The sequence below is a fragment of the Aedes aegypti genome, unplaced genomic scaffold (assembly GCF_002204515.2).
Source record: "Aedes aegypti strain LVP_AGWG unplaced genomic scaffold, AaegL5.0 Primary Assembly AGWG_AaegL5_hic_scaff_410_PBJ_arrow, whole genome shotgun sequence".
Classification (NCBI taxonomy): Eukaryota; Metazoa; Arthropoda; class Insecta; order Diptera; family Culicidae; genus Aedes; species Aedes aegypti.
This window is the reverse complement of record NW_018736078.1, coordinates 2,356-9,180: the sequence shown is the minus strand read 5'-3', so window position 1 is coordinate 9,180 and position 6,825 is coordinate 2,356. Positions and strand designations below refer to the sequence as shown.

At 46.7% G+C, this 6,825-nt stretch overlaps 1 long non-coding RNA gene across 1 annotated transcript; it reads right to left on the bottom strand.

Moving 5' to 3' along the window:
• Window positions 1-5,527: 5,527 nt before the first annotated feature.
• On the bottom strand, window positions 5,528-6,466 carry LOC110681099. The gene is made up of 2 exons (XR_002503095.1): window positions 5,782-6,466; window positions 5,528-5,676 (listed from the first exon to the last, which is right to left on the bottom strand). It is a non-coding gene; the product is annotated as an uncharacterized LOC110681099 (long non-coding RNA).
• Window positions 6,467-6,825: the final 359 nt, after the last annotated feature.

Genomic DNA, 6,825 nt, shown 5'->3' with positions numbered 1-6,825 from the left:
TTCGCTGTTAGATTCGTCTCGGAGATCCTCTACGTGAGATGAAGTTTCTCAGGCCCATTATGCACGAATTTGTGCTCAGAGAGTGAACTAGCTCAATATGAATGGCACGGACGGTCAGACAGGTAATTAACATACCCCAGCGTTTTTTCCACCCGTCTACCCACGACCAACCTCCATAGGGCCGAAATAGTCTACGCCTGCGTATGTGAAGGGGTGTTGGAACGCTGCGAGTCTCCCCGCCGGAAGGTCTGCCATAATAGGTGGGCGGGGAACTGCAGCCTCGTTCTTACATCGTTGGCAGGTTCTACGAGCTTTCGCAAAGCCGACACGAATACGAGGAATGTGGAACCTTTGCCTGATTTCGTTCACGACGGTTTCGTGATTGCAGTGGTGGTATTTGTGGTGATATTGCATGATAACCAGTGCGGTGGATGTGGTGATCTCGGGGCAGAATTATTGGCTGTTTGGCTTCATCTGCAGCGTATTTGCACGCACCGATCCTGCTCTTCATTCTCAAAAGACCTTGTTCATCTAACCATGGGCTAAGCTGGTAGATCGAACTAGACTTTGGAAGAAGTTTTATGGAGGCAGTTGATTGCGCTTGTTCCAGAGCAGCTACTTCATCGGGAAATCCCTCTCGTTGAGCTACGCGGAACAGAAAAGTTTCAGCTAACTTTAGCTCTGACATCATCAGCGGTCCAGTGTGAATCGGCTTCCGTTTCGCTTTAAGTCGCAAGTTGGCCAGGTAGCGATAAACGAAGGCAATGCAGTTCCGTAGTCGTTTCCATTTTGAGAATTTGTTCACGTTAATAGGTGAACTGTTCGGGACTGAAACGATGAACTAGCAAATGCGGTCGAAGTTCAGTTGTAGCTGGTGTGCGCAGGGGAGGGGTTTCAGGCCATTTCGTTTCCGAACACCATAGGAAATCAGGACCGGTGAAACCATCTACTCTCCGATGTAAGATCCGGCACACCGTCCCACTTTGTTTCCGTCGTCGGCTGGGTTTGAGCCTTGTGGGAACCCATCGCCACTCATCTGGTTCTGATGTTTCGAGGATCTCACTTACTCGAAAAGCTACGAATTGTGAGTAGCGACGGGTGGTCGGAGTTTATCCAGTGTAGCACGTCTCGGGAATCTGTCCAGTACACCCGACGAGTAATTCGCAGAGAGAGAGAAGTGATGATGGTCTGCGAAAGCCTTGCACCAAGCACAGCACCTTGTAGCTCCAATTCGGGGGTATTGAAATGAACTTTAGTGGAGCCACTCGTGCCTTGGAGGCAACAATGGAGCATTTCGTTGTACCGTTGCAGTCGAATCGGAGAAAAAGCTATCGCAGCAAACCCGTTTTCGCTCGCATCAACGAACGTGTGGAGTTGAATGTCAGTACAGCTGTTTAACTACCATCGAAGAGCTGTAGCAGCGTGGAATGCGAACAGTTTCTACCTGAGGAAGAACGCTGGTCCAGAGTACCCATTTTCTGTACAAGTCTCCCGTGATCTTTTCGTCCCACTGAATTTTGGACCGCCAAACTTCTTGAAGCAGTATTTTTAAGAATATCAGGAAGTGTGCGACGAGCCCCAACGGGTCGAATATCGTCATTCAAGACTCTCAGCATCTCCGTTTGGTAGGCGGTCGTTGGCCCGTCAACAGAAGTGAATCGTAGCGGTTCCATCCTACTTTGAACATGAACTCGTCCGTCTCAGTGCTCCACCACATTCCGAGGACCTTTTCGACGGCCATTTCCGACGAGAGGTCCATGTCCTTTTCCACTACATCTCGTTGCTGTAAAGCCATGAGAACGGCTTTGGAGTTGCACATCCAATTGCGAATCTCAAATCCGCCCTGTGAATGTACGTATTTCACTTCCTCAGCTAGCCGTATCGCCTCGTTTTCTTCGTCGACGCTTGCCAACATATCATCAACATAGTGGCGTTTCGTTATTGCCTCCACTGCGGTTGGATGGCTCGTGTGGAATCGCTCCGCATTTAAATTCTTAACGAATTGCGCGCAACATGGGGAACAGCTGGCACCAAAACTCATGACTTGCAAAACGTAGACAGCTAGCTCTCCGTCCTTGTCGGTCCAAAAGAATCTCTGACATTGCTGATCTTCGGTTCGCATCAGGATCTGATGGAACATCTCGCGGATGTCTCCAGAAATTCCAAAGCGTCCCTGACGAAATTGAAGGAGAATGGTCAACAGCGAGCAAAGTAGGTCAGGACCTTTCAACAAAGCTGAATTCAGCGAAACGCCAAAGGTTTTAGCTGCTGCATCCCACACAAGTCTGGTTTTACCCGGTTTGTTGGGGTTTGTAACCGGGAATATGGGCAAATACCAGATGCGGGAATGTGGCATATCGAGTTCCTCTTGTGTAAGCTTTCTTGCGTAGCCTTTCTCCACATAGTCGGCGAGTTTCTCGTGGAGGATTTCCGATAAATTTGTCTCATCTCGCTCTAATCTCTTTTGCAGCTGCTGATGACGGCGCAGAGCCATCGCACGATTATCGGGTAAGCGGATGTTGTCATGTCTCCACAGTAGTCCTACTTCGTAGCGGTTGCCGAGGAATTTGGTCGTCGATTCAAGCAAATTTTTAGCACGCTGATCTTCGGAGGACAGGAGAAGGTTTGGTTTCGCGACACCGAGACTGTCTAGGGCGAAATATGCTTTCATAGCCAGATGCAACTGGTCATCAGAGTCCTGCGCTTCGGAGCACATGTGGACCATACACTGTGCAGCGTCCTCTGTGTCACGGCTCAACTTTCCACATACTGTCCAACCAATACGGGTTTTCACTGCAATAGGGTCCTCGAAGTTGCCCTCTTTGCATTTCAGAACCACTCCGATGGAAACATGCTTCATGCCGATAAGAATCCTCGGTCGTGCTCCACGGTATGATTGGATTGGTAGCCCTTTTAGATGAGGATAGAGCTGCTTCAATTCAGTAGCATCTAGGGTTTTGAAGTGGTAGTAGAAGTTCCTTAACAGTTCTGACGGATCTGAGAGGGAACCGTTTGTTTTGGTTGTGGACTCCTGCCACTTCCAGATTGACGATTCGAGAACTTGTTTCGTTCCGTTCCGCTCCTCCAGTCCATCGAAGACATAGTGGTAGAAGGCCTCCTTCGAGCTGCAACTCTTCAGCCAACTCCTCGTCTAACAAAGTCAGCTCTGATCCTTCGTCGAAGAAAGCGTACGTTTGGACCGTACGATTCTTCCCGTGAAGTATCACCGGCAGATATCGAAATAGCACGGAACTGGAGGTCGTACGATGGACGTTGCAGTCGTGTGTTTGCGTGCCGTTTCCAGGTTCGGACAATCGAGGTGCATGTGTATTCAAACCTGCGCCGACTTTCTTGTCATTGTGAAGCAGTTGATGGTGTTTAAGTTCACATCCATCCTTACCACACGGTTTCGCCTTACAGACACCTTTGTGAAGACGGAGACATCTACGGCACAGTCCACTTTCTCTCACTGCCGCCCATCTCGAGTCTCTGGAGAGTTCGTGGAAACGCTTGCATTTATCGACTGCTTTACAACCACCGTTACATATAGGACACCTATCGTTCTCCACTCGACTTGCTGCTGGTTTAGCTGAATGAAACGTTGTGGGAGCGGCTGATAACTCAGAGTGTGCGTTAACGAAAGCATTTCCTTTCTTGCCGCCGCGGGAATCGTTTCGGTTTGACTTTGCATCTAGAGCAGCAGGTGGAGTCACGATCGTGCTTGCTGCTTCAGCTAGTGAATAAACCCAATCTCCAAAAGATGCAAGGTTCGGCCGTAGGGAGGGTTTGTCGATAACGTGCCCAATCTAGCTTGATAGATGGCGGGAGCTTAGCGACGAGCTGATGTAGCAGCGAAATATTGTACAAATGTTCCTCTAATCCGCATGCGTCGACTGTCGCACAGAAATTCCGTACGTTGACGGCGAATTCCACTATAGTCTCGATCTTGTCCTCCTTCATCGGTGGCAGGCTGTTGATTTTGGTGATCAGGGAATGAACAATCGACTCTGGCTGTCCAAAAAGCATGCGCAGTGTGTCGATTACACGTCGTACGTTTGACGGATGCATGAGTAAACTTTTCACTGCCTCATATGCCTTCCCTTTAACGCATTTCTGCAAGCGGATAATGTTCTCATCGTCTGAAAATCCACACATCACCGTGGTGTTGTTGAAAGTCGACAAGAAAATTGGCCATTCGTCGGGTTGGCCTGAAAACGGGGGCAAATCTCTGGATATAGCTTGTCGAGCAGCAAGTTGTTGACTGCTTGGCGGTTGATATCGGCCTGAATGTTCATGCGGTACAAAACCCGGTGAAAGCGGTACTGCACTGCGACCACTCAGTGAATACACGTGGCTTCTGGGAATGATCGATGGTCGGTATTGACCTTGTTGTTCGTTAGGCACGGTTACCAGCGGCGGCTGCTTCGTATCGCGATTGGCAGGTGGATGAACTAAACTACCATGATAAGCGGAGATCCTGGCATTCTGCAATGGACTCCCAAACGAACAGTTACCAACTCCGAGAAGACTAGCATGGTTGGGGGTCCATCTAGGGGCTACTGCTAGGCTGTTCTGGAGAGACGTTGACTGATGTACGGACAAGTTCGAAAGAGGCGACTGTGCGGCTTGCTGGGAACTGTTGACCGAGGCGGAGTATTTTGTATTCAGCTTTCCTTCTTCCAGCAAGGTGTTCGTCTTCTTGATCCAGCTTTCTACCCGACTGGATCCTCCGTCGCACGACGATCCGGAAGGGCTGCTCATACGCTCGAGAATGGTGTACTTTTTTTGTATGTACTCACGTTGAAGTGCGTTTTCTTCTTCTAGCTTTTGAAGCTGTAACATCAGCGATCTTTGAGATCGGTTGGATTTCGCTGTCCCCGAGGAAGTTTATTTCTGATCGTCTGCTGTCTGCCGGATTGTCTGGCCTTTGTAGAGCTGTGGAATCTTCTGCTGCGGTCACCGGCGATGGTAGTATTTGTGGATTGATTTCCTTTCGTGCGGCACTCCTAGTGGTCACTCTCAACGTGTTCGAAGGAAGTTTTGGCTCCGAAGCCTGACGAAGCTGGTTGACCTGACCGATGGCACTACTCGTTGATGGAAACTGCTGAATGCCTGTTGAAGTTGTTTGCTGGACCCCGGTTGCAGACGCGCATTTGGGACAACACCAGCTCATGTTCTCAACGTCTTCAGTAACTCCCACACATGAGAAATGATGCCACTCATGGCAGAGGTCGCACTGAACCATAGCTTCTGTGTCAGGCCCAGAACAAGACTTACACGACTGTCCTGGGAAGATCTGCCCAACTCCTGCCGTTGTGATTGTCACCACTGGAACGTTTTGGGTTCCGATGGGAGTTCCGATATCACCTCTACTACTTCCTTTGGCCGACCGGTCCCCTTTTGACCCACCGTTCGTGTCCGATTTGTTGCGGCTTGACATATTCGAAATGATCGAATTAAATGAATTTTGTAATTTGTTGGCACACCGTGCAACAAGAGCAGTTTCTGTATTTTTAATCCAATTTTATTTAAGCCGGGGGATTACAAAATTCCTGTTAGAATGGTTAGAGATATTGATTTGCCTTAAAATATCTTACTTTAATTGCTACTCACATTTACTGCGCTCCTAGCATGGCAGTCATAATATTGCTGCCGGTAATTGTTGCGTGACGGTACCTAAAGGTCATAGAGATTCTAATTTATAGCATTTGTATTCAAAGTTTTACACCTTTTGCATGTTATTTGATTCTCCACTAGTCTTCCTGATTTTCAGCAACTTACCAACGTTTTATTTAATTTTATGTTCAATGTATTCGACTAATCAAGACGCCAACTTCGAGATACTGTTCGTTCGGGTGGGGCACACTATCGGGAAAACTGTTTTAGCTTATATTATACTGTATGTTATTAATAACTTCACTTCTTACCGTACTCTCAAGTAGATTTAAGTTTTAACAACGACTAACATTAGATTTAAGATTTATCAGCAACTAACTTTAGCTTTAACTTCAATAATAGCGAATTCAATAAGCTCACAATTCATTGTATATCTAGTTTTTAGGTTTTCTTTTCATTCAACTCCTCATCCTTTTACTCCTTTCCATCTCGCTTATCATCATATCTGACAGCTTCCCTATCAGTAGATTCCATTTAGGTACAACTATGTCTTCTTGTGGTAGTGCATCCAAAAGCGTTGCCAGTACAGTGGGATGCGCGCCGGCAACACATATTATATAAATACAAATACAAATTAATTATTAAGAGATATAAGATTATACTAAGTATACCTAATGTAGGTCATGTAAAATGACCCTGAGGGGTAATCAATATCAAATGAACAATTTAAATTTTGACAAACAATGTTTACAGATACCATTGGCATTCCACAGAGTTTCCCAACGCTCTCTGCAGGACCTACATGTTTTATTTCTTTTGTTCTAACGCGAAACATGGCACAGCTGCCATAAATCACAATTCATAGCGTGTTACGAACAGTAAAACCCATTTAGCGATGTTTACAAATTCGAGCTGTTTGATTTATTCTTGTCACTCTGTTCATGTCTGAAACGCTTTTGTAGACACACGGGTATAGAGAGCATTGGATACGCCAGAATAGTTGAAGATCTGCACGCACCTCGGATTTGCGAAAACCAAAAAATGCTGGTTGATGTTTCCTTCTTTTGTAAACTACATATAAGTTTATGTCATGGGGATAAGTTACTCCAAGCTCTCAAGCATTCAGATATTTTATTCTAATGTAGATACCGCTTTTAATTCACATGACGGACGCTTAAGGTAAAGATGAATCGAAGATTCGATTTCAGT